The sequence below is a fragment of the Nomascus leucogenys genome, chromosome 12 (genome assembly GCF_006542625.1).
Source record: "Nomascus leucogenys isolate Asia chromosome 12, Asia_NLE_v1, whole genome shotgun sequence".
In the NCBI taxonomy this organism is placed as follows: Eukaryota; Metazoa; Chordata; class Mammalia; order Primates; family Hylobatidae; genus Nomascus; species Nomascus leucogenys.
In genome coordinates this window covers 81892226-81919480 of record NC_044392.1, presented here as the reverse complement: position 1 = coordinate 81919480, position 27255 = coordinate 81892226, and the positions used below count along the sequence as shown (strand labels likewise).

At 42.5% G+C, this 27255-nt stretch overlaps 1 protein-coding gene and 1 pseudogene across 2 annotated transcripts in view; one reads left to right on the top strand and one right to left on the bottom strand.

Annotated features, from left to right (window-relative positions):
• The window catches only part of EVI5 (ecotropic viral integration site 5), a 275206-nt gene that overhangs the window by 204332 nt on the left and 43619 nt on the right, over nucleotides 1-27255 (bottom strand). The gene's annotated exons all lie outside the window — the stretch shown is intronic.
• On the top strand, nucleotides 1203-27201 carry LOC105738383 (annotated as a pseudogene).

The window sequence follows — 27255 nt, the reverse complement described above, 5'->3', positions numbered from 1 at the left end:
TTTGAGACCAAACTGGGCAACACTGAGAAACCCCATCTCTACTAAAAATACAAAAAATTAGCCAGGTGTGGTAGTGCACACCTGTAGTCTCAGCTACTGGGGAGCTTTGGTGGAAGAATCACCTGAGCCCCGGAAGTTGAGGCTGCAGTGTGCCATGATCGCACTGCACCACTGCACTCTAGCCAGGGTGACAGAGTGAGATCCTGTCTAGAAAAAAAAGCAGGGGGGACGGTGGGAGAATAATTCACCTCACTTCCCATCCCATCCCATCATAATCTCCTTCTAACACAAGAATTCTGACTATCACAGATTAAAGAAAAAGAATACTGTCCAAGCAGGAATATTGTACATTGTAATCTAAGGTGTCCCTATAGGTTTGTGTAGCCTCCTGGCCATTTCTTATATGCCACTTTTATACAGTAAATAATTCACAGGCCTAATTCATTCATTCTCCCAGAATGACAGACTAGGACATAAGAGGTTGTTTTTCTATCAACAAGGGAACACACAGTCCTGTCTCCTAACTGGGTCACTACAAGTTTCTCTTAGAGTAGCTCCTGATCCAAGGGCAGCCATTCAAACTGGCTACAGCCACACATTAGTGAGATGGGGGGTGGGGTGCCAATATACCAACTGGACTCCAAACAGTATTAAAGATGGACAGTCTAGGAGTGGTTGCTTCCAGAAGTTTGGTAGACTTTGTAGGGAGAAAGCATTTCCAGTTCCCTAATGGGTGGGAATGGGGACTGAGAACAAGAAAATATTTCAGCATGGAGAATAGTCTCGGTCTAAAGTTTTAGACAGATGACCTTCACCATATCTTTGCTTTTGAGAATCAAAACTTCTCCTTATCAAGATGCCACCTATGTAAGGAAAATGACAGAGTAGACTTCACGACGGCCATATAAGAAAAAAGAATAGCTTGTGTATGGCAGCATGCAGATGATAAATAGCCCCCCAAAAGAGCTTATCTATAATACTATGATTTGAAAATACAAAGGAGGAAAGGGAAAAGAATGAGTTCTCTTTTGAGTATTTGGAGTTTGAAGTACTTGGGGGAAAATCCATGTAGACAATAAGCACAGCAGCTGAAAAGACAAATCTGAAGTTCATAAGCAAGGTGAACGCTACAAACAAAATCTGGTAATTATCTGAAAACAGTTGATATTAAACTTTTTGAGTATCCTATTGTACTCAGCATAATGTTTTCCTATGGATACCAGAACTCAGAAAGCAGGATACAACAGCAACTGGTCAACATGCCAGTTGGTAATTTATAAACTGCTAAGATAATTTATAAGGAGCTAAGAAAGGATCTAAGGAAGAAAAATGCTGTATGATACAAACACCTGCGAAGCTAAACACACTGGCACTTAAAAGTGCAGAGATGCTGGGAAAGGTGGCTCACACCTATAATCCAAGCACTTTGGGACACTGAGGCAGGTGGATCACTTTGAGCCCAGGAGTTTCAGACCAGCCTGGGCAACATGGCGAAACCCCATCTCTAAAAACAAAACAAAACAAAACATATATATATATATATATATATATACACACACACACACACACACACATATATATATATTAGCCAGGGGTGGTGAAGCGCACCTATAGTCCCAGCTACTCAGACGGCTGAAGTAGAAGGACTGCTTGAGCCCAGGAGGTCAAGGCTTCAGTGAGCCATGATCACACCACTGCACTCTAGTCTACAAGACAGAGCAAGACTCTGTTTCAAAAAAAAGGCAGAGAGATTTATTACGGAGGAGGCAACTTTTCAAACAAGGTTCAAACATCTCTTTGTAATGTAATACCAAAGAAACAAGATATGAATGTGCAACAACTTGCCAGGTAAAAGAATGGAAAATGAGTAACAAAAAACTTATTTTAGTCCATTTGAGCTTCTATAACAAAATATCTTGGACTGGGTAATTTTTAAACAACAGAAATTTATTGTTCACAGTTTGGAGGGTGGGAAGCCCAAGATCAAGGCACCAGCAAGTTTGGCATAAGATAAGGACCCATTCCTCACAGATGGAGGCCTTTACGGGCCCTCAAATGGTGGAAGGGGCAAAGGACTCCCTCAAGCCTCTTATAACCCGCACTAATCCCATTTATGAGGATTACAGACTCCCAAAGGCCCAATATATTAATACCATCACCTTTGGGATTAGATTTCAACACATGAATTTTAGAGGGTAACAAATAGACCATAGCAAAACTACATGCCTAACCCAGAGAGGAATCACATCCTTTCACATCAACAAAACCAAGCACAAATTCGTGTCTCACAGCAATAGGAATACTGTAACAATAAGAGAATTCGGAGAAGACACAAGGAATTAGGACAGGAAACAACACAGAGACAACACAGAAGAAAGATACCTAAATGACAGGGATTTCTCTAGTTCTGAAAAATAGAAATTTTTTTTTTTTCTGTGTTTAAGATCAGGGCTTGGAGAAGGTTTATAGGCTCCTCTCAAATATTATGATCAGAAACTAATAGTATGGAGATTACTTTGTACAGACATTCCAGACAGACAAGCCTAGCCGACTTCACTCTTAAGATTTCTTAATTTCAAGAGACTATCTTAGGCTAAGCTAGTTGCCACAGAAAAGGTAATATAATAAATTGTTTAATTATACCATCAAATTCTTTAGGAAATCAGAGAACTGATAAAAAATTTAAAACAATCCTCAATGAAAATAATAAGAATAAAGACTTCAAATGAAGATCTACAGACCTTACCTATGATTAAAAATACATGAATTTTTAAATAGAGACTTGAAAATATCTATTTTGCTTGCAAGCTCTTCACTTCCTTGGTGTTGCTGGATGTTTTATGGAGAGTCTCCTCAGGAAAACTGAGGTAATGCTATGGTGGTAAAATTATAAATATAAGATGGACATTAGGTCACCTAGATCAGCCTATCCAAAAGAAATATAATGCAATCCACTTATGTAAAGCTAAATGTTCTAATCACTACAATTAAAAGCTTTTTAAAAAAGATGAAAAAAATATATATATATTATCTTAAATAGAGATGGGGTCTTGAGAGGCTGGTCTCGAACTCCTGGGCTTAAGCAATCCTCCCACCTAGGCCTCCCAAAGTGCTACCATTAGAGGAGTGAGCCACCAGGCCCAGCCTGAAATTAATTTTGATAATTTATTTTATCAAATACAGTTGAAATGTCACTTCAACAGGTAAACAAAATTTTTTCAATTACCAAGATAGTCTCTTTTTCAAATCAAGTTTTAAAATCTAGTACATATTTTACTCTTACAGCATATCACAAGGCAAGCCAGCCAGATTTTGGGTACTCAATTGCCACATATGGTTACTGGCTACCATACTAGACAATACAGATCTAGATTTTGGTAGGATATAAAGATATTTAAATTAAGTTTTCAAAGATTCCTGTTTACTATATTTTTAAAAAATCATAAAATACATTTACTAGTTTAAAAAGAACGCTTTCTGGCCAGGCGCAGTGGCTCACACCTGTAATCCCAGCACTTTGGGAGGCTGAAATAGGCCAATCACTCGAGGTCAGGAGTTTGAGACCAGCCTGGCTAACATGGTGAAACCCCCATCTCTACCAAAAAATACAAAAATTAGCCAGGCACAGTGGTGCACGCCTGTGATCCCAGCTACCTGGGAGGCTGGGGTCTGAGAATCACTTGAACCAAGGAGGCAGAGGTTGCAGTGAGCCGAGATTGCACCACTGCACTCCAGCCTGGCCAACAGAGTGAGACCCTGTCTCATAAATCAATAAACCTTTTCTTTCACTTCATTCTCATATCTCAGCCCCCAAAATATGGTAAAAAGCAAAATATGATTCCAAATAACAGAATATAAAATGGAACAAATATGGCTGCAATGCCAAAGTTTTAAACCAAGCAAATAATGGCTCACTCAAAATTTAAATTAGCAACATTCCCCTCCTTAATTAAAATGCAATCCTATTATACTTGAGACTTACCTCCATAAATTCATCTCTGCCAAAGCCTTTGTGTTTTTAAAATGAAAAAAGAAAAGCACATTTAACACATAAGGGGAAAAAAAACTATCCGATTTCAACTTTAAAGCTATCAATTATTAACTTTCATCAAATAGATCTTTGACATTACATTAAACCATTTCTTCACATCTTTCTGGGGTTGCCACATGCACTTATTTTTAAAAAGTAATAGCTGCAGTAAAACTATGAAAAGAAAAAAGTTTCTTCAGAGAATTTGATATTTTCATGTTTCTTAAATTTTAATTTTCTAAAATGTTGCCACTTTTATACTTTCTGAATCAAAGACAGTGAACACAACCAGAGAATCATCTACCTTTGGGGAAGGGAAGAATAAATCCTAAATAAAAGCATCTACTTTGTTATGCTACAAAGTCTAAGTTGTATCTCATAATTTTTACTTTAGATATATAACTTACATATCTACATTACAAACCACAGAAGTAGAGAGAATTTAAATTATTATTCTTGCAATTTTTCCCCAGACTTATTAGTTGGTGGGGGAAGACAGAACAGGAAGAAGAGCACTAAAGCTTAGTGTTTGTCATTTTACTTTATTTAATCTTATTTTTCAAAGAGAGGGTCTTGCTCTGTCACTCAGGCTGGAGTGTAGTAATGTGATCAGAGCTCACTGCAACCTTGAATTTCCGGGCTACAGCAATACTTCTGCCTCAGCCACCTAGGTAGCTAGGACTGGAGGAACATGCCATCACACCCAGCTAATTCTTTTATTTTTTGTACTGATGGGGTCTTGCAATGTTGCCCAGGCTGGTCTTGAACTCTTAGCCTCGTGCAATTCTCCTAACTCGGACTCTCAAAATCCTGGGATTAAAGGCATGAGCCACTGCACCTAACCTTTACTTTTAACTAAAGTCAGACAGATGTTTTTCCACCAGGATTGTTCTCCCAAGGCAAAACAAGACTCATTCTCTACATATAAATCCTTCCCATGGATTCTGAGTTTTAATGATTTTTTTTCTTTTTGAGATGGAGTCTCGTTCTGTCGCCCAGGATGGAGTGCAGTGGCACGATCTCGGCTCACTGCAACCTCCGCCTCCCAGGTTCAAACAATTCTCCTGTCTCAGCCTTCCAAGTAGCTGGGACTAAGGGCGCCTGCCACCATGTCCAGCTAATTTTTTTGTATTTTTAGTAGACACAGGGTTTCACCATATTGGTCAGGGCTGGTCTCAAACTCCTGACCTCAGGTGATCCACCCTCCTCGGCCTCCCAAAGTGCTGGGATTACAGGCATGAGCCACCGTGCCCTGATAGTTTTAATGATTTTTTAAAATACACACACACGACCCAAAATTTGAACCTAAAACTTCAAATTTTTTAGTACTTCCACACAAGAATAAAGAGTGACTTAAACTTCTGCTCCTTTTGTTTCTTCAAGTTCTTGTCAAAATCTCTTTTCTGAACATCTTTCAACAACTCTAGCAAGGAGGTGTGTTCCAAGATGGCTGAATACAAACAGCTCTGGTCTGCAGCTCCCAGTGTGATCGACGCAGAAGACAGGTGATTTCTGCATTTCCAACAGAGGTACCTGGTTCATCTCACTGGGTCTGGTTGGACAGTGGGTGCAGCCCACAGAGGACGAGCCAAAGCAGGGTGGGGTGTCATCTCACCCAGGAAGCACAAGGAGTCGGGGGATTTCCCTTTCCTAACCAAGGGAAGCCATGACAGACTGTACCTGGAAAAACAGGACACTCCTGCTCAAATACTGTGCTTTTCCAACAGTCTTAGCAAATGGTACACCAGGAGATTATATCTCGCGCCTGGCTTGGTGGGTCCCACGCCCACAGAGCTTTGCTCACTGCTAGCGCAGCAGAGATCAACCTGGGAGGCAGCAGCCTGGCAGGTGGAGGGGTGTCCACCATTGCTGAGGCTTGAGTAGGTAAACAAAGGGGCCGGGAAGCTCAAACTGGGCAGAGCCCACCGCAGTGCTGCAAGGCTTGCTATCTCTGTAAACTCCACCTCCGGGGGGCAGGGCATAGCTGAACAAAAGGCGGCAGAAACTTCCACAGACTTAAATGTCCCTGTCTGACAGCTCTGAAGGGAGCAGTAGTTCTTCCATCACGGTGTTTGAGCTCTAAGAACAGACAGACTGCCTCCTCAAGTGGGTCCCTGACCCCCAAGTAGCCTAACTGGGAGACACCTCATACAGGCAGGTGGCCCTCTGGGACAGAGCTTCCAGAGGAAAGATCAGGCAGCAATATTTGCTGTTCTGCAGCCTCTGCTGGTGATACCCAGGCAAACAGGGTCTGGAGTGGACCTCCAGCAAACTCCAACAGACCTGCAGCTGAGGGAACCTGACTGTTAGAAGGAAAACTAACAAACAGAAAGGAATAGCATCAGCATCAACAAAAAGGACATCCACACCAAAACCCCATGTGTAGGTCACCAACATCAAAAACCAAAGGTAGATAAAACCACGAAGATGAAGGAGAAACCAGAGCAGAAAAGCTAAAAATTCTAAAAACCAGAGCGCCTCTCGCCCTCCAAAGGATCGCAGCTCCTTGCCAGCAACGGAACAAAGCTGGATGGAGAATGACTTTGAGGAGATGACAGAAATAGGCTTCAGAAGGTCAGTAATAACAAACTTCTCCGAGCTAAAGGAGGATGTTCGAACCCATCACAAGGAAGCTAAAAACCTTGAAAAAAGATTAGACAAATGGCTGACTAGAATAACCAGTGTAGAGAAGACCTTAAACGACTTGATGGAGCCGAAAACCATGGCATGAGAACTACATGACACATGCACAAGTTTCAACAGCCGATTCGATCGAGTGGAAGAAAGGATATCAGTGACTGAAGTTCAAATTAATGAAATACTCCTCAAGAAGAGCAACCCCAAGACACATAATTGTCAGATTCACCAAGGTTGAAATGAAGAAAAAAATGTTAAGGGCAGACAGAGAGAAAGGTCGGGTTACCCACAAAAGGAAGCCCATCAGACTAACAGCTGATCTCTCAGCAGAAACTCTACAAGCCAGAAGAGAGAGGGGGCCAATCTTCAACATTCTTAAAGAAAAGAATTTTCAAACCAGAATTTCATATCCAGCCAAACTAAGCTTCAGAAGTGAAGGAGAAATAAAATCCTTTACGGACAAGGAAATGCTGAGAGATTCTGTCACCACCAGGCCTGCCTTACAACAGCTCCTGAAGGAAGCACTAAACATGGAAAGGAACAACCGGTACCAGCCACTGCAAAAACATGCCAAACTGTAAAGACCATCGACACTATGAAGAAACTGTATCAATTAATGGGCAAAATAACCAGCTAACATCACAACGACAGGATCAAATTCAAACATAACAATATTAACCTTAAATGTAAATGGGCTAAATGCTCCAATTAAAAGACACAGACTGGCAAATTAGATAGAGTCAAGACCCATCAGTGTGCTGTATTCAGGAGACCCATCTCACGTGCAAAGACACACATAGGCTCAAAATAAAGAGATGGAGGAAGATCTACCAAGCAATTGGAAAGCAAAAAAAAACCAGGGGTTGCAATCCTAGTCTCTGATAAAACAGACTTTAAACCAACAAAGATCAAAAGAGACAAAGAAGGCCACTACATAATGGTAAAGGGATCAATTCAACAAGAAGAGCTAACTATCCTAAATATATATGCACCCAATACAGGAGCACCCAGATTCAAAAAGCAAGTCCTGAGAGACTTACAAAGAGACTTAGACTCCCACACAATAATAATGGGAGACTTTAACACCTCACTGTCAACATTAGACAGATCAATGAGACAGAACGTTAACAAGGATATCCAGGACTTGAACTGAGCTCTGAACCAAGCAGACCTAATAGACATCTACAGAACTCTCCACCCCAAATCAACAGAATATACATTCTTCTCAGCACCACATGGCACTTATTCCAAAATTGACCACATAGTTGGAAGTAAAGCACTCCTCAGCAAATGTAAAAGAACAGAAATCACAACAAACTCTCTCAGACCACAGTGCAATCAAATTAGAACTCAGGATTCAGGAACTCACTCGAAACCACACAACTATATGGAAACTGAAGAACCTGCTCCTGAATTACTACTGGGAACATAACAAAATGAAGGCAGAAATAAAGATGTTCTTTGAAACCAATGAGAACAAAGACACAATGTACCAGAATCTCTGGGACACATTCAAAGCAGTGTGTAGAGGGAAATTTATAGCACTAAATGCCCACAAGAGAAAGCAGAAAAGATCTAAAATTGACACCCTAACATCACAATTAAAAGAACTAGAGAAGCAAGAGCAAACAAATTCAAAAGCTAGCAGAAGGCAAGAAATAACTAAGATCAGAGCAGAACTGAAGGAGATAGAGACACAAAAAACCCTTCAAAAAAATCAGTGAATCCAGGAGCTAGTTTTTTGAAAAGATCAACAAAATTGATAGACCTCAAGCAAGATTAATAAAGAAGAAAAGAGAGAAGAATCAAATAGACATAATAAAAAAAATTATAAGGGGGATATCACCACCAATCCCACAGAAATACAAATTACCGTCAGAGAATATTATAAACACCTCTACCCACATAAACAAGAAAAATCTAGAAGAAATGGATGAATTCCTGGACACATACACCTTCCCAAGACTAAACCAGGAAGAAGCGGAATCTCTGAATATACCAATAACAGGCTCTGAAATTGAGGCAATAATTAATACACTACCAACGAAAAAAAGTTCAGGACCAGACGGATTCACGGCCGAATTCTACCAGAGGTACAAAGAGGAGCAGGTACCATTTCTTCTGAAACTATTCCAATCAACAGAAAAAGAAGGAATCCTCCCTAACTCATTTTATGAGGCCAGCATCATCCTGATACCAAAGCCTGGCAGAGACACAACAAAAAAAGAGAATTTTAGACCAATATCCTTGATGAACATTGATGCAAAAATCCTCAATAAAATACTGGCAAACCAAATCCAGCAGCACATCAAAAAGTTATCCACCATGACAAAGTGGGCTTCATCCCTGGGATGCAAGGCTGGTTCAACATATGCAAATCAATAAACATAATCCATAACATAAACAGAACCAATGACAAAAAACACATGATTATCTCAATAGATGCAGAAAAGGTCTTCGACAAAATTCAACAGCCCTTCATGCTAAAAACTCTCAATATACTAGGTATTGATGGAACATATCTCAAAATAATAAGAGCTATTTATGACAAACCCACAGCCAATATCATACTGAGTGGGCAAAAACTGGAAGCATTCCCTTTGAAAACTGGTACAAGACAGGGATGTCCTGTCTCACCACTCCTATTCAAAATACTGTTGGAAGTTCTCACCAGGGTAATCAGGCAAGAGAAAGAAATAAAGGATATTCAATTAGGAAAAGAGGAAGTCAAATTGTCCCTGTTGGCAGATGACGTGATTGCATATTTAGAAAATCCCATTTTCTCAGCCCAAAATCTCCTTAAGCTGATAAGCAACTTCATACAAAATCAATGTGCAAAAATCACAAGCATTCTTATACACCAATAACAAACAGAGAGCCAAATCATGAGCGAACTCCCATTCATAATTGCTATAAATAGAATAAAACACCTAGGAATCCAACTTACAAGGGATGTGAAGGACCTCTTCAAGGAGAACTACAAACCACTGCTCAACAAAATAAAAGAGGACACAAACAAATGGAAGAACATTCCATGCTCATGAATAGGAAGAATCAATATTGTGAAAATGGCCATACTGCCCAAGGTAATTTATAGATTCAATGCTATCCCCATGAAGCTACAATTGACTTTCTTCACAGAATTGGAAAAAACTACTTTAAAGTTCATATGGAACCAAAAAAGAGCCCACATTGCCAAAACAATCGTAAGCAAAAAGAACAAAGCTGGAGGCATCATGCTACCTGACTTCAAACTACATTACAAGGCTACAGTAACCAAAACAGCATGGTACTGGTATCAAAACAGAGATACAGACCAATGGAACAGAACAGAGGCCTCAGAAATAACACTGCACATCTACAACCATCTGATCTTTGACAAACCTGAGAAAAACAAAAAATGGGGAAAGGATTCACTATTTAATAAATCATGCTGGGAAAACTGGCTAGCTATATGTAGAAAGCTGAAACTGGATCCCTTCCTTATGCCTTACACAAAAATTAATTCAAGATGGATTAAAGACTTAAATGTTAGACCTGAAACCATAAAAACCCTAGAAGAAAACCTAAGCGATACCATTCAGGACATAGGCATGGGCAAGGACTTCATGACTAAAAGCAATGGCAACAAAAGCCAAAATTGACAAATAGGATCTAATTAAACTAAAGAGCTTCTGCACAGCAAAAGAAACTACCATCAGAGTGAATAGGAAACCTACAGAATGGGAAAAAATTTTTGCAATCTACCCATCAGACAAAGGGCTAATAGCTAAAATCTACAAATAAATAAATTTACAAGAAGAAAACAAACAACCCCATCAACAAGTGGGCAAAGGTTATGAACAGACACTTCTCAAAAGAAGACATTTATGCAGCATACAAATGAAAAAATGTTCATCATCACTGGTCATCAGAGAAATGCAAATCAAAACCACAATGAGATACCATCTCACACCAGTTAGAATGGTGATCATTAAAAAGTCAGGAAACAACAGATGCTGGAGAGGATGTGGAGAAATAGGAATGCTTTTACACTGTTGGTGGGAGTGTAAATTAGTTCAACCATTGTGGAAGACAGTGTGGCGATTCCTCAAGCATCTAGAACTAGAAATACCACTTGACTCAGCAATCCCATTAGTGGGTATATACCCAAAGGATTATAAATCATGCTACTATAAAGACACATGCACACATATGTTTATTGTGGCACTATTCACAATAGCAAAAACTTGGAACCAACCCAAATGTCCATCAATGATAGACTGGATTAAGAAAATGTGGCACATATATACCATGGAATACTATGCAGCCATAAAAAAGGATGAGTTCATGTCCTTTGCAGGGACATGGATGAAGCTGGAAACCATCATTCTGAGCAAACTATCATAAGGACAGAAAGCCAACACTATATGTTCTCACTCATAGGTGGGAACTGAACAATGAGAACACTTGGACACAGGGAGGAGAACATCACACACTGGGGCCTGTCACGGCGTGGAGGGCTGGGGGAGGGATAGCATTAGGAGAAATACTTGATGTAAATGACGAGTTAATGGGTGCAGCAAACCAACATGGCACACGTATACCTATATAACAAACCTGTACATTGTGCACATGTACCCTAGAACTTAAAGTATAACAATAATTTAAAAAAAAAACTCCAGTAATTATTCCTTAGTTGTCAACATTTACATTAAACACATCTGGTATTCTGGGGTAAACTGTGAATTGTTTGGGAACAAGCAATTCATCTATACCCACACCTTACCTACAACAATTTTAATATAACGCTTTGTGTATTTTAGTTGCACAGTAATTATTGATCACAACCATAAAAATAAATTCAACTTTGGTCACTTACAAAATCTATACCAGAAGTTATCTTTACTGAAAACTACTTCATCCTTGTATATAATAACCAACTGAGGCCGGGCGCGGTGGCTCACGCTTGTAATCCCAGCACTTTGGGAGGCCGAGGCGGGCGGATCACGAGGTCAGGAGATCGAGACCACGGTGAAACCCCGTCTCTACTAAAAATACAAAAAATTAGCCGGGCGCGGTGGCGGGCGCCTGTAGTCCCAGCTACTCGGAGAGGCTGAGGCAGGAGAATGGCGTGAACCTGGGAGGCGGAGCTTGCAGTGAGCCGAGATTGCGCCACTGCACTCTAGCCTGGGCGACAGAGCGAGACTCCGTCTCAAAAAAAAAAAAAAAAAAAAAATAATAATAATAATAATAACCAACTGAACACTTAAAAATCCTTTATACCCTTTAGCACTGTCTGTAAGTGCTTTGTCAGTCCTGCCCCAACTTCATGTCCCACTATTTTTTTTAAATTATTTAAAATTATATTTTATGCTGACAAATACAAATTGTATATATTTATCATGTACCACATGGCTAAATCAAGCTAATTCACATACTCATTACCTCACATACTTTTTTTTGTGGTGAGAACACAAAAGCTACTCTCTTAGCAATTTTCAGGAATATAATATACTGTTATTAACAATAGTAACTGTATTATACTATAGATACTTTTTTTGTGGTGAGAACACAAAAGCTACTCTCTTAGCAATTTTCAGGCATATAATATACTGTTATTAACAATAGTAACTGTATTATACTATAGATCTCTTGAACTTATTCCTCCTAACTGAAATTTCATATCCTTTGATCAGTATCTCTTTCTTTTAATTTTATTATTATTATACTTTAAGTTTTAGGGTACATGTGCACAACGTGCAGGTCTGTTACATATGTATCCATGTGCCATGTTGGTGTGCTGCACCCATTACCTCGTCATTTAGCATTAGGTGTATCTCCTAATGCTAACCCTCCCCCCTCCCCCACCCCACAACAGTCCACAGTGTGTGATGCTCCCCTTCCTGTGTCCACATGAGAACATGCAGTGTTTGGTTTTCCCACTATTTTTCTATCACATATCTCCTTTTGCTCTATTTAATAGTCCCTTTCATTTCCTTTTCTGAGAACCTATTTGCTCATAACAGCCCTCACACAACCTAACACTCCACTTTCATCTTTCAAGATCCTCTTCTAATTTCATCTTATCCAAGAAACTTTGAGAATCTACATATTATTTTAATAGATTATCTCTTCCCAAAACTTCTGACCAGAGGATTTGCTCAAAATCTTTCAAATGTAGTAAACAAAGGGGTAAAAAGTTAAAACCAAAACACATATACACACACTACACCCACAAAAAGTTATCATGTGGCACACCCAGCTTTCTACCTTACCCATTGAGTGCTGAGAGCCAAAGAAAACCTTTAAAAGGGCTTTCTAGGAAATGATCATAAGAAAGCAGTATTTTCTATCACCAGGTTTGCATGAGTTGATATTAGGTCCTATTCCTGAGGCTCAATTAGGCCAGACTCAAAATCTATAGTTCCTAAATCCTGTTCCCTGTGAATTTCCTTCAAGCTACTGTTGTCTGTCTTCATCTCAATGGGAAGGGACCAAGTCTGAGGACAGGTCTATTTAAAGTAAAAATTATCTCAGCAGTAAAATTATAAAATTACTTCAATAATTACCTCAGCAGCAAATTTTTTTAAAGCTAAGCAGAAGTAACATTCACAATATATTTATATATGATATTAACTCCAATATCTAATTGTCAAATAATATAAATCAATTTTTCTAATTCTATTCAGACTTCTTCCCATACTGTTGTGGGAAGTCAGGGACCCTGAACGGAGGGACCGGCTGGAGCCAAGGCAGAAGAAAATAAATTGTGAAGATTTCATGGACATTTATCAGTTCCCAAAATTAATACTTTTATAATTTCTTACACCTGTCTTTACTGCAATCTCTGAACATAAATTGTGAAGATTTCATGGATATTTATCACTTCTCCAATCAATACTCTTAAATAATTTCTTAGGCATGTCTTTACTTTAATCTCATAATCCTGTTATCTTTGTAAGCTGAGAATATGTCACCTCGGGATCACTACTGTACAAATTGATGGTAAAATATGTGTGTTTGAACAATATGAAATCAGTGCACCCTGAAAAAGAACAGAATAACGTGATTTTCAGGGAACAAGGGAAGATAAACCGTAAGGTCTGACTGCCTGCGGGGTCGAGCAGATCAGAGCCATATTTTTCTTCTTGCAGAAAGCGAGTAGGAGAAATATCGCTGAATTCTTCTCCCAGCAAGGAATAACCCTGGGGAAGGAATGCAATTCCTGTGGGTAGGTCTATGAACGCCTGCTCTGGGAATGTCTGTATTATGCGGTTGAGATAAGGACTGAAATACGCCCTGGTCTCCTGAAGTACCCTCAGACTTACTAGGATTGGGAAATTCCAGCTTGTTAAATTCTAGTCAGACTGGTTGTCTGCTCTCAAACCCTGTTTCCTGTTAAGATGTTTATCAAGACAATGCGTGCACAGTGGGACATAGACCCTCATCAGTAATTCTAATTTTGCCTTGCCTTGTGATCTTTATTGCCCTTTGAAGCATGTGATCCTTGTGACCTACTCCCTGTTCGACCCCCTCCCCTTTTAAAGTCCCTAATAAAAACTTGCTGGTTTTGCAGCTCGGGGTCGTCATCACGGTCCTACCAATATGTGATGACACCCCCGGAGGCCCAGCTGGAAAATTTCTCTCTTTGTACTCTTTCTCTTTATTTCTCAGACCGGCCAACACTTAGGGAAAATAGAAAAGAACCTATGTTGAAATACTGTGGGCTGGTTCCTCCGATACCATGCCAAAGGAAAATACAAAACTTTATATGAAAAATTATTTCATTCTTGCCATGATTAAATAATAAAGACTAGATTTACCCTCCTTCCTGAAACCAAAAAATATTGAACAAAATACATTAAATTATATCAAACAATGATTTTCAAGACTTTAGGCTTGGCACACTCACTCATGCCCTTAATTCCAACACCCTGGGAGGCCAAGGTGGGCAGATTGCTTCAGCTCAAGCGTTCGAGACCAGCCTGGACAACATGGCGAAACCCCATCTCTATAAAAAGTACAAAAATTGCTTCCTGCCTTCCTGCCTTCCTTCCTTCCTTTCTTTCTTTCTTTTTCTTTCTTTCTTTCTTTTCTTTCCCTCTGTGGCCCAGGCTGCAATCTACTCAGCTCGCTGCTGCCCGCGCCGCGGACTCCCTGGGACTCCCGCCGCACGCCACCGCCGCCTGCTTTTTCTCGTTCGGCTGCAGGCGCGCGGACGCCATGTTGGCCACGCTGCTCGCCAGCTCCTGACGCCGACTGCTCTGCCTGCCTCAGCCTCCCGAGCCCCTGCCCGGCCACCGCCCCGTCTGGGACGTGGGGAGCGCCTCTGCCCGGCCGCCCCGTCCTGGAAGAAGTGGGGAGCGCCTCTGCCCGGCCGCCCCATCCGGGAAGAAGTGAGGAGCGCCTCTGCCCGGCCGCCCCGTCCGGGAAGAAGTGAGGAGCGCCTCTGCCCGGCCGCCCCGTCTGGGAAGAGGTGAGGGGTACCTCTGCCCGGCCGCCCCGTCTGGGAAGTGAGGAGCACCTCTGCCCGGCCGCCCCGTCTGGGAAGTGAGGAGCGCCTCTGCCCGGCCAACCACCGTCTGGGAAGTGAGGAGCGCCTCTGCCCGGCCACCCCGTCTGGGAAGTGAGGAGCGCCTCTGCCCGGCCACCCATCATCTGGGAAGTGAGGAGCGCCTCTGCCCGGCCACCCATCGTCTGGGAAGTGAGGAGCGCCTCTGCCCGGCCGCCCCGTCGGGGAAGTGAGGAGCGCCTCTGCCCGGCCACCCACCGTCTGGGAAGTGAGGAGCGCCTCTGCCCGGCCACCCACCGTCTGGGAAGTGAGGAGCGCCTCTGCCCGGCCACCCACCGTCTGGGAAGTGAGGAGTGCCTCTGCCCGGCCACCCACCGTCTGGGAAGTGAGGAGAGCCTCTGCCCGGCCACCCCGTCTGGGAAGTGAGGAGCGCCTCTGCCCGGCCACCCACCGTCTGGGAAGTGAGGAGCGCCTCTGCCCGGCCACCCACCGTCTGGGAAGTGAGGAGCGCCTCTGCCCGGCCACCCCGTCAGGGAAGTGAGGAGCGCCTCTGCCCGGCCACCCACCGTCTGGGAAGTGAGGAGCGCCTCTGCCCGGCCGCCCCGTCTGGGAAGTGAGGAGCACCTCTGCCCGGCCGCCCCGTCTGGGAAGTGAGGAGCGCCTCCGCCCGGCCGCCCCATCCGGGAAGAAGTGAGGAGCGCCTCCGCCCGGCCGCCCCGTCCGGGAAGAAGTGAGGAGCGCCTCTGCCCGGCCACCCCGTCCGGGAAGAAGTGAGGAGCGCCTCTGCCCGGCTGCCCCGTCTGGGAGGTGAGGAGAACCTCTGCCCGGCCACCCATCGTCTGGGAGATGAGGAGCACCTCTGCCCGGCCGCCGCATCTGGGAAGTGAGGAGCGCCTCTGCCCGGCCGCCCCGTCTGGGAAGTGAGGAGCGCCTCTGCCCGGCCGCCCCGTCTGGGAAGTGAGGAGCGCCTCTGCCCGGCCGCCCCGTCTGGGAAGTGAGGAGCGCCTCTGCCCGGCCGTCCCGTCTGGGAAGTGAGGAGCGCCTCTGCCCGGCCACCCACCGTCTGGGAAGTGAGGAGCGCCTCTGCCCGGCCACCCACCGTCTGGGAAGTGAGGAGCGCCTCTGCCCGGCCACCCACCGTCTGGGAAGTGAGGAGCGCCTCTGCCCGGCCACCCACCGTCTGGGAAGTGAGGAGCGCCTCTGCCCGGCCACCCACCGTCTGGGAAGTGAGGAGCGCCTCTGCCCGGCCACCCACCGTCTGGGAAGTGAGGAGCGCCTCTGCCCGGCCACCCACCGTCTGGGAAGTGAGGAGCGCCTCTGCCCGGCCGCCCCGTCAGGGAAGTGAGGAGCACCTCTGCCCGGCCACCCACCGTCTGGGAAGTGAGGAGCGCCTCTGCCCGGCCGCCCCGTCTGGGAAGTGAGGAGCGCCTCTGCCCGGCCGCCCCGTCCGGGAAGAAGTGAGGAGCGCCTCTGCCCGGCTGCCCCGTCTGGGAGGTGAGGAGAACCTCTGCCCGGCCACCCATCGTCTGGGAGATGAGGAGCGCCTCTGCCCGGCCGCCGCATCTGGGAAGTGAGGAGTGCCTCTGCCCGGCCGCCCCGTCTGGGAAGTGAGGAGCGCCTCTGCCCGGCCGCCCCATCTGGGAAGTGAGGAGCGCCTCTGCCCGGCCGTCCCGTCTGGGAAGTGAGGAGCGCCTCTGCCCGGCCACCCACCGTCTGGGAAGTGAGGAGCGCCTCTGCCCGGCCACCCCGTCTGGGAAGTGAGGAGCGCCTCTGCCCGGCCGCCCCATCTGTGAAATGAGGAGCGCCTCTGCCCGGCCACCTATCGTCTGGGAGGTGAGGAGCGCCTCTGCCCGGCCGCCCCGTCCGGGAAGAAGTGAGGAGCGCCTCTGCCCGGCCGCCCCGTCCGGGAAGAAGTGAGGAGCGCCTCTGCCCGGCCGCCCCATCCGGGAAGAAGTGAGGAGCGCCTCTGCCTGGCCGCCCCGTCCGGGAAGAAGTGAGGAGCGCCTCTGCCCGGCCGCCCCGTCTGGGAAGTGAGGAGCGCCTCTGCCCGGCCACCCCGTCCGGGAAGAAGTGAGGAGCGCCTCTGCCCGGCCGCCCCGTCCGGGAAGAAGTGAGGAGCGCCTCTGCCCGGCTGCCCCGTCTGGGAAGTGAGGAGCGCCTCGGCCCGGCCGCCCCGTCTGGGAAGTGAGGAGCGCCTCTGCCCGGCCGCCCCGTCTGGGAAGTGAGGAGCACCTCTGCCCGGCCACCCATCGTCTGGGAAGTGAGTAGCGCCTCTGCCCGGCCACCCATTGTCTGGGAAGTGAGGGGCGCCTCTGCCCGGCCACCTATCATCTGGGAAGAAGTGAGGAGCGTCTCTGCCTGGCCGCCCCGTCTGGGAAGTGAGGAGCGCCTCTGCCCGGCCGCCCCGTGTCTGGAAAGAAGTGAGGAGCGCCTCTGCCCGGCCGCTCCGTCTGGGAGGTCTACCATGGAGGCCAGAAGCAATGTGGGGGCTGGACGTGGTGGCTCACGCCTGTGGTCCCGGCACTCTGGGGGGCGAGGCGGGTTGATCACTTCGGGCTAGGAGTTCGAGACCAATCTGGCCAACTTGGCGAAACATGAAAAATACAACAGACAAACCAACCAACCAACTCAGTGACAACAAAACAGGTCTACCCTGGAGTCATACTCTAATTTTTTTATTTTCCTCCCTTTCTGATCCTTTATCCCACTTTCTTTTTCTTCCTCTTCCTTCTCCCTCTTCTTTGTCAAATAGAGGATTGAGTTATTATCACTGATCCACATAAAGTCCCTCTCTACCTTATTTTAACTCCCACCCCCCATTTCTATTCCCCGACTTCCCATGTGTAACCTTCCTAATATGTTTGATATGCATCTTTTTGTTTGTATGTATTTTTAGAAAATGTTTATTGTTTTTGTGTGCAAAAAAAAAATTAATAAAAATGCAGAATCTTATCAACAAAAAAAAAAAAAAAAAAAAAAAAAAAGTACAAAAATTAGCTGGGCATGGTGGCACACACCTATAGTCCCAGCTACTCAGGAGGCAGAGGTGGAAGGATCACCCGAGCCCAGGGGGTCAAGGTGCCATGTGGCACCATTGCACTCCAGCCTGAGCAACAGAGTAAGACCCTGTCTTAAAAGAAAAAAAAAAAGACTTTAGACAACAGGCAGCATTGGAGAAGAATTCCTGAGACTCGGGACATAAGTAAACTCTATGATTGCCATTTTAACCACCTTGAAATTCAGTTTCTGGGCCCTATAACAGGTGGGGAAAATTGAGATACAGTCTTGTGTGCTCCCTGAATTGAGGAGATGATGAGGAGAGTCATTGCAAGTCAGATAAACCATATTTCAGATACTCAATGGCAGTGAGACCAAGGTGGCTAGAGTTCACAGGTCACAACCAGAGATGAAAGAATATACAGAGATCTTCAGAGATAGGTAGAGCTCCATCAAATATTCAGCTGGGAACTGATTAATGCATTCATGTAAGGAAACTATGCATGGCCAGAGAATCAACCACCAGAAAAGATTAGATGAAACCATGGCTAACATTCACACAGGGTAGAGAATTATACCTATCCTCACCAGCCAGACTGGAAAAGCTACTGTTTCAAGACACATTGGGAAGAATACACAAAAGGGTCTCGCCTCAGGAAGGAGGAATAATAGTCCTAGGCTCTGTATTACTCTAGAACAAATTCTTTTGAAGTAATTTAACTGCATACCAGAACAAAATTCAAGAATATTTACAGGAAAATAGAAAATAGTCAAACACAACAAGATAAAATTCACAATCTCAGGTATTCGATAAAAAATTATCGGACTTTGAGACCAGCCTGAGTAACACGGTGAAATCCCATTTCTATAAAAAATACAAAAATTAGCAGGGCATGATGGCACACACCTGTAGTCCCAGCCACTTGGGAGGCAGAGGTCGAAGGATCACCTGAGCCAAGGAAGTCAAAGCTGCAGTGAGCCGTGATCACGCCACTGTACTCAAGCCTGGGTGACAGAGTGAGATTTTGTTTCAAAAAAAAAAAAAATCGGGCATGCAAAGCAGAAGAAAAGTATAACCAATAATGAGGTGGGGGGGAAATCAATCCATCAAAAGCAAACCAGCATTAACTCAAATGTTAGAATTACCAGAGAGTCCATTAAAAGTTATTATAACTGTATCCTATATATTCAAAAGTTTAATAGAGACATATTAAAAAACACTCAGCTCTAACTTCTAAAGATAAAACTATAACACAATGTGAGAGATAAAAAATACACTATATGGGATTAATAGCAACTTAGATATGGCAAAAGACAGTATTAGTGAATTTGAATACGTAGCAACTTTCCAAAAAATGGAAAGTTTTTTCCAAAAAATGGAAAGCTCACATCAGTGAGCTGTGGAACTACTTCAAGTGGCCTAATATGTGTGTACTTAGAGTCTCTAAAGAAGAGGCAAGAAAGGGACAAAAAATTATTTGAAGAAAACATTGGCTCCAAAATTTCCACATTTGAAGAAAACTATAAATCCATAAGAAGTTCAACAAATCACGAATGTAAGAAACATGGAAAAAACAATGACACCTCAGAATCAAATTGCTTAAAACCAGTGATAAAGCAAAGAAAAGAGACATATACAAAGAAACAAATGTGCTTGAGAGTAACAAACAAACAAAAAGATAAGGAACACATCGAATATCTCCCTGAAAACACAAGAGAGAAATCAATGAAATCGCAACATTAAAATATTTGGAAAATAAAAACTGTCAACCTACTAAATAGAATTCTATAGTCAAAGAAATATATTTAAAAATCAAAGCCAAAATGATGACTTTCTCAGACATACAAAAGCTAAATAATTCATCACCAATACCACCAACTACATGAAATGTTAAAGAAAAAGTATTTCAAGAAGGAAATATCAGATGGAAATCTGGATCTAAAGAAAGGACAGAAGAGCATTAGAAATGGTAACTAGGTAAACACATAAAAGTTTTTTCTTATTATTTCAATCTCATTTAAAGATAATTGACTGTCAAGTTAAAAAATAATGTAGTATAGAGTTTATAACATATATAAAAGTAAAATGCATGACAAAACTGGTACAAACGACTGGACAGGAGAAATGCAAGTATGCTATTATAAGGTTCTTACAGTACATGTGAAGTGGTATAACCCTCAAAGGCAGACTGATAAGTTAAAGATTTATATTATAAATCTTAACGCAACCACTAAAATAACAGAGTTATAGCTTATAAATAAATAAATGAACTATAACAAAATCATAAAAATATTCAACAAAGTCAAAGATGGCAGAATTAAAGGAAACAATATAAGATGATGACAAGTTTAAATATAACAATATTAATAATCACCTTAAATGTAAATAACCTATTTTCCTCAAAATCTCAAAAACATGTTGTGTGAAAGAAGTCGGTTACAAAAGGCCACTTACTGTATCCATCATAATGAAATGTCCAGAATAGGCAAATCCATAGAGACAGAAAATATATTAGTGGTTACCAGGGGCTGGAAGGATGGTGAAATGAGGAGACTAATGGGTACAGAGTTTCTTTTTGGGGTGATGGAAATATTCTGAATGGGAGTTTGGATAGTAGTAATAATGGCACAAATTTGTGAACATATTAAAAACCACTAAACTGTACCCTTTAAAAGTGTGAATTTTAGATCCATCCCTGCTAGATTTGCTCATAAAAGGTTTGGCCATCTGACTTACTTTGGCCAAAAAAATTTAAGTAGAAATTATGTATACCACCCCCTAGGGGGTGCTTTAAGGTATTTCAACTAGATCTCTTTTCTATCTGTCATGAGTCTGATTTATCCCAGATAGATGCCGGCTGCGGTCACAAAACAAAGCAGAGTAAAGCAAAGATGTATCCAACCTACCAACTGAGATGAATGTAAATGTGAGCAAAAAATAAAACTTTAATTTAAAAAAAAAATGGTTTAAATAACCCAATTAAAAGACAAAGATTGTCAGATTGTTAAAAGCAAGACCCAACTATATGCTACTAACAGAAAAACTTCAAAGATGTTTTCTAGGTATGATGGATCACACATGTAATCCAAACATTTTAGGAGGCTGAGGCGAGAAGACTGCTTGAATCTGGGAGTTCAAGAACAGCCTGGGCAACAAGTGAGACCCCATCTCTAAAAAAAAATAAAACTTTGTAGTCCCAGCTACTTGGGAGGCTGAGATGGGAGAATTGCTTGAGCCTGGGAGATGAAGGCTGCAGTGAGCCATGATCATACCATTGCACTCCAGCCTGGGTGACAGAGTGAGACCCTGTCTCAAAAAAAAAAAAAAGTTAAAGATAAACAAAAAAAAATAGAATACAAGCAAAAGGCTGGGAAAATATATAAGATGTGAACACTATTCAAAAGGAAGCTAGAGTGACTACATTAATATAAGATAAAGTAGATTTCCAAGCAAACAACATTACCAAAGATAAAGAAGGTCATTTTACAAGAGGATATAACAATCCTAAATGTTTATATACCTAAAATAGAACTTCAAATTACATGAAAGACAGCATTTAAGAAGAAAGATAAATCTACAATTATAATTTGAAGTTACTGCTCTTCTCTCAATATCTGATATAACATGTAAACACAAAGCCAACAAAGATATACAAACAATAGTCACCCCTTATCCACAGTTTCGCTTGCCATGGTTTCTTTTTTTCTTTTTTATTTGGAGACAAAGTCTCTCTCTGTCACCCAGGCTAGAGTGCAGAGTGCAGAGGCGTGATCTCTGCTCACTGCAATCTCTGTCTCCTTGGTTCAAGCAATTCTCCTGCCTCACCCTCTGGAGTAGCTGGGATTACAGGCGCCCACCACCATGCCCAGCGAATTGTTGTATTTTTAGTAGAGACACGGTTTCGCCATGTTGGCCAGGTTGGTCTCGAACTCCTGATCTCAGGTGATCTGCCCACCTCGGCCTCCCAAAGTGCTAAGATTACAGGCATGAGCCACCGGGCCCAGCCAATCATGGTTTCAATTATCCACAATCAACTGTAGTCCAAGAATATTAAACAGAAAGTTCCAGAAGTAAATAATTCAAAAGTTTTAAATTGTGTACCATTCTGAGCAGCACGATGAAATCCCATGCCATGCTACTCTGTCCTGCCTGGGAAGTGAATCATCCCCTTGCCCAGTGTATCCATGCTGTATGTGCTACCAGCCGGCTAATACTTAGTAACCATGAGTCAGTTATCAGATATACTATTGCGATATCACAGTGATTGCATTCAACCCACCCTTATTTTACTTAAAAACGGCCCCAAACCAAGAAAGTAGTGACGCTGCCAATTTGAATATGTCAAAGAGAAGCTGTTAAAGTGCTTCCTTCAAGTGAGAAGGTGAAAGTTCTCTACTTAATAAGGAAAGAAACAAAATTGAATGCTGAGGCTGCTAAGATTTGTGGTAAGAATAAATCTTCTATCTGTGAAACTGTGAAGGAAAAATAAATTTATACTAATTTCATTCTTGCACTTCAAACTACAAAAGTTACGGTCACAATGTATGATAAATGCTTAATTAAGATGAAAACAGCATTAAATTTGTGAGTAGAAGTCATGAACAGAAATATGTTTCAGCTGATGACAATGAGGTCTGAAACTATCCACAGTTTCAGGTATCTCCTGGGTGTCTTGGAAAATATCCCCCACACTTAAGGGGGGACTACTATATGGCACTAAATGACTTTATTAGAAAAGAAAGGTCACACAGACATTACAAGGTGACAACATATTACCAATAAAGGTCAAGGACCTTTCAAGACAACTTCATATCCATTTCCCTCATGAACACAGATGCAAATACATTCAACTCTCCGTATCCTTCAGGGATTGGTTCCCTGATATCAAAGATACCAAAGATACCAAAATGTACAGGTGGTGACATCCTTAGATCAAATGGTATAGTATTTGCATATAACCTATGCATATCCTCCTTATATTTTAAATCAGCTCTAGATGACTTTTAGTACCTAATACAATGTAAACATTATATAATAGTTATATGTATTTTTTATTTGTATTATTTTTATTGTTGTATGTTATTTCTTATTTTAAAACATATTTTCCATCTGTAGTTCTGCAAATGCAGAACTTGTGGATATGGAGGGCAGACTGTATTACAAACAAAATTTTAGCAAATTGAATCCAATACTTTACAAAGACAAGATATAATTATGAAGTGGGATTTATCCTAAGAATGTAAAGTTGGTTGAACATTGAAAAATCAATGTAATTTGCCATATTATCAGACTGAAAGAAGAAAACCATTGGGATGGGCACGGTGGCTCACGCTTGTAATCCCAGCACTTTGGGAGGCCGAGGCGGGCGGATCACGTGGTCAGGAGATGGAGACCACAGTGAAACCCTGTCTCTACTAAAAAATACAAAAAATTAGCCGGGTGTGGTGGTGGGCGCCTGCAGTCCCAGCTACTCAGAGAGGCTGAGGCAGGAGAATGGCGTGAATCCGGGAGGCGGAGCTTGCAGTTAGCCGAGATTGCGCCACTGCACTCCAGCCTGGGCGACAGAGCGAGACTCCGTCTCAAAAAAAAAAAAAAAAAGAAGAAAACCATTAATGATCATTTCAGTAGAGGCAAAAAAAGCATTTGACAAAATCCAAAATCTGTTTTACATAAATTCTCAGCAAACAAGAAATAGAAAGAGGTGTCAAGTGCAATAGCTAATGCCGGTAATGCCAGCCTTTGGGAGGCAGAGGCAGGAGGATCACTTGAGCCCAGGAGTTTAAGACCAGCCTGGGCAACATGGCAAAACCCCATCTCTACAAAAAAGTACAAAAGTTAGCCAGGCATGGTGGCACATGCCTGTAATCCCAGGAGGCAGGGCCTGGAGAATCACTTAAGCCCAGGAGGTCAAGGCTACAGCAAGCCCTGATTGTGCCACTGCACTACAGCAGCCTAAGCGACAGAGCAAGACCCCCATCTCTAAAAGGAAGAAAGAAGGAAATGGAGAAAGAAAAAAATGGAAAGGGGCTGGTCACAGTGGTTCACGCCTGTAATCCCAGCACTTTGGGAACCCAAGTCCTTGAAGCCAGGAGTTTGAGATTAATCTAGGCAATGAAGCAAGACCCCACCTCTACAAAAATATTTAAAAAAAAAAATTAACCAAGTGTAGTGGTGCATGCATGTAATTCTAGCTACTCAGGAGGCTGAGGTGGAAGGATCACTTGAGCCCAGGAGACCGAGGCAGCAGCAAGCCATGATTATGCCACTGCATTCCAGCCTGGGTGACAAAGCAAGACCTTCTCTCGCAAAAAAAAAAAAAAAAAAAAGGAACTTCCTCAATCTGACAAAGGGCATATCCAAAAAAATACAGTTAACATCAAGCTTAATGCTTTCTTCTTAAGATCAGAAAAAGAACAGGTATGTCTGTTCACCACTTCCATTCAAATTTATACGGGAGGTTCCCAGTAAGTAGCAATAGTCAAGAAAATAGATAAAAGGCATCCAGATTGGAAAGAAGCAAAAATGCTCTTATTCACAGATGACAGGCTCATCTATATAGAAAATCTAATGGAATCTAGACAAAAACCAAAAAAAAAACTACCAATAACTGAGTTTAGCAAAGCTGCAGGATACATGAATCAACATAAGAAAAACAATTGTAGAGCCAGGCACAGTGGCTCAGGCCTGTAATCCCAGCACTTTGGGAGGCTGAGGTAGGCAAATCACTTGAGGTCAGAAGTTCGAGACCAGTCTGGCCAACATGGTGAAACCCCATCTCTACTAAAAATACAAAAATTAGCCGTCATAGTGGCGCATGCCTATAATCCTAGCTACTCAGGAGGCTGAGGGAGGAGAATTGCTTCAACTCGGGAGGCAGAGGTCACAGTGAGCAGAGATAGCGCCACTGCACTCCAGCCTGAGTGAGAGAGTGAGGACCCATTTCAAAAAAACAAAAAAAGAAATACAATTGTATTTTCTTTTTAACACAGAAGGTGTTGACAATTGTAGTTCTATATGCTAGCAATGAACAATTAAAAATGAAGTTTACAAAAACAATATCATTGACAAATAATAATTGAGAAATACATTGTGTTCATGGGGAGGACGGCAATACTGTTAGAGATTTAATGCAATCCCAACCAAAATTTCAGCAGGCATTTTTGTAGAAATTAACAACTTGATTGTAAAATTCATTTGGGAATGCCAAGGACCAAAAATAGGCCAAAAAAAAGAACAACGGTGGAGGCCTAACACTATCTGATTCCAAGACTCAGTATAAGCCTACAATAATCAAGGCAGTATAGCGATAGTATTAAGATAGACATATAGACCAACAGAACAGAACAGAGCCCAGAAATAGACTCATATACATATAGACAACTGATATCTAACAAAAATGCAAAAGTAATTAAGTAAAGAAAGAACAGTCATTTCAATAAATGGTACAGGAATAATTAGATGTCCATATTCAAAAAAGGAACTCCAAATGTATCACAGAGCAAAATGGCAAACTTAAAACTATAAAATGTTCAGAAAAAAAATAGGAGAGAAACTGTATAATCTTGGATCACCAAAAGCACAATCCATAAAAGAACAACTTGAAATTGTAACTTAATCAAAATTTAAAATTTCTGTTCTTTAGTGGCACGAGAGAGATGGCACAGTTGAACACTGGGCAGCACTGCCAGATTTTCTTTCATTTGTGTGTGATACTCAGGAATATTTTGCCTTGAACACAAAAGCTGGCAGTCTCATGGTTGTCCTGAGATGACTGTAATCAGTGAGAGACTGAAGACATAAACATAAATTTTACCTATGCTCATTCAAGGACCGTGTTGAAAAACTTGTGGCAGTTATACGTCCTTACTGTGAGAATAATTTTTGCCTGAGACACCATCATCAGTCAGATCACAAGTGTGAAAAACTGGAAATCCCAAAGCCTTACATGGCTGCCACTCAGAAACTTGTTAAAGACATTGATTCCAAAACAGGAGAGACAGCAAGCAAACAAGGGAAAGGTGACAAAAAATAGTAAAACAGCTGTAAAGGAATTGCGTTGAAATTAAGGATATATGCTGATGGGGATAAATCACTGCCACAAGAAGAAAGTATTTGCTTTCAAGTTTTCTTACCTAAGGGGAGCAAAGAGAAGGGCAAACCAATGTTCTTTTCCATGGATGAAGCATCAGAAAGGTCACAGACTTTGCCACTTCTCTGGCCAGTCTTAAAGATGACAATAGGCCGGGCACAGTGGCTCACGTCTGTAATCCCGGCACTTTGGGAGGCCGAGGAGGGCGGATCACGAGGGCGGATCACAAGGTCAGGAGTTTGAGACCAGCCTGGCCAACACAGTGAAACCCCGTCTCTACTAAAAATACAAAATATTAGCTGGGCGTGGTGGCGGGCACCTGTAATCCTAGCTACTTGGGAGGCTGAGGGAGGAGAATTGCTTGAATCCAGGAGGCAGATACTGCAGTGAGCAGACACTCCAGCTTGGGAGACATGTGAGACTCCATCTCAAAAAAAAAAAAAAAAAAAAAAAAAAGACACTAACAGGCCAGGCACAGTGGCTCACACCTGTAATCCTGACATGTTGGGAGGCCAAGGCAGGAGGATCACTTGAGCCCAGGAGTATGAGACCAGCCTGGGCAACACAGTGAGACCTTGTCTCTATTTTATTTTAAAAAAAAAAGAAAAAAAAATTAACAGCTAAGAAATTAAGGTTGCGTCACATTACTTCAGGAGAAGCCTTATCCTTAGAACTTACTTTGGAAACCTGGATTGCTAAATTGGATTGTCCTTTATAAAATGGTGGAAGTATAATCTTGGAATATCTTAATGATGAATGATAATTTTGTAAAAATGTTGAATCTTACTTGGAATAGTCATTCAAGAATTCAGACCAGAAATCACAAGGAAAATTCTACATACATGGTTAAGTCAATTTCTTTTACTACAAATACATGCTTTTTTAATTCTTAAAAGTTGCTTTTTAACTTATTTCCACTGATGTCATATTTTACCTTATCATCTTTTTTTTTTTTTTTTTTTAAATGAGACGGAGTCTTACTCCATAGCCCAAGCTGGAGTGCGGTG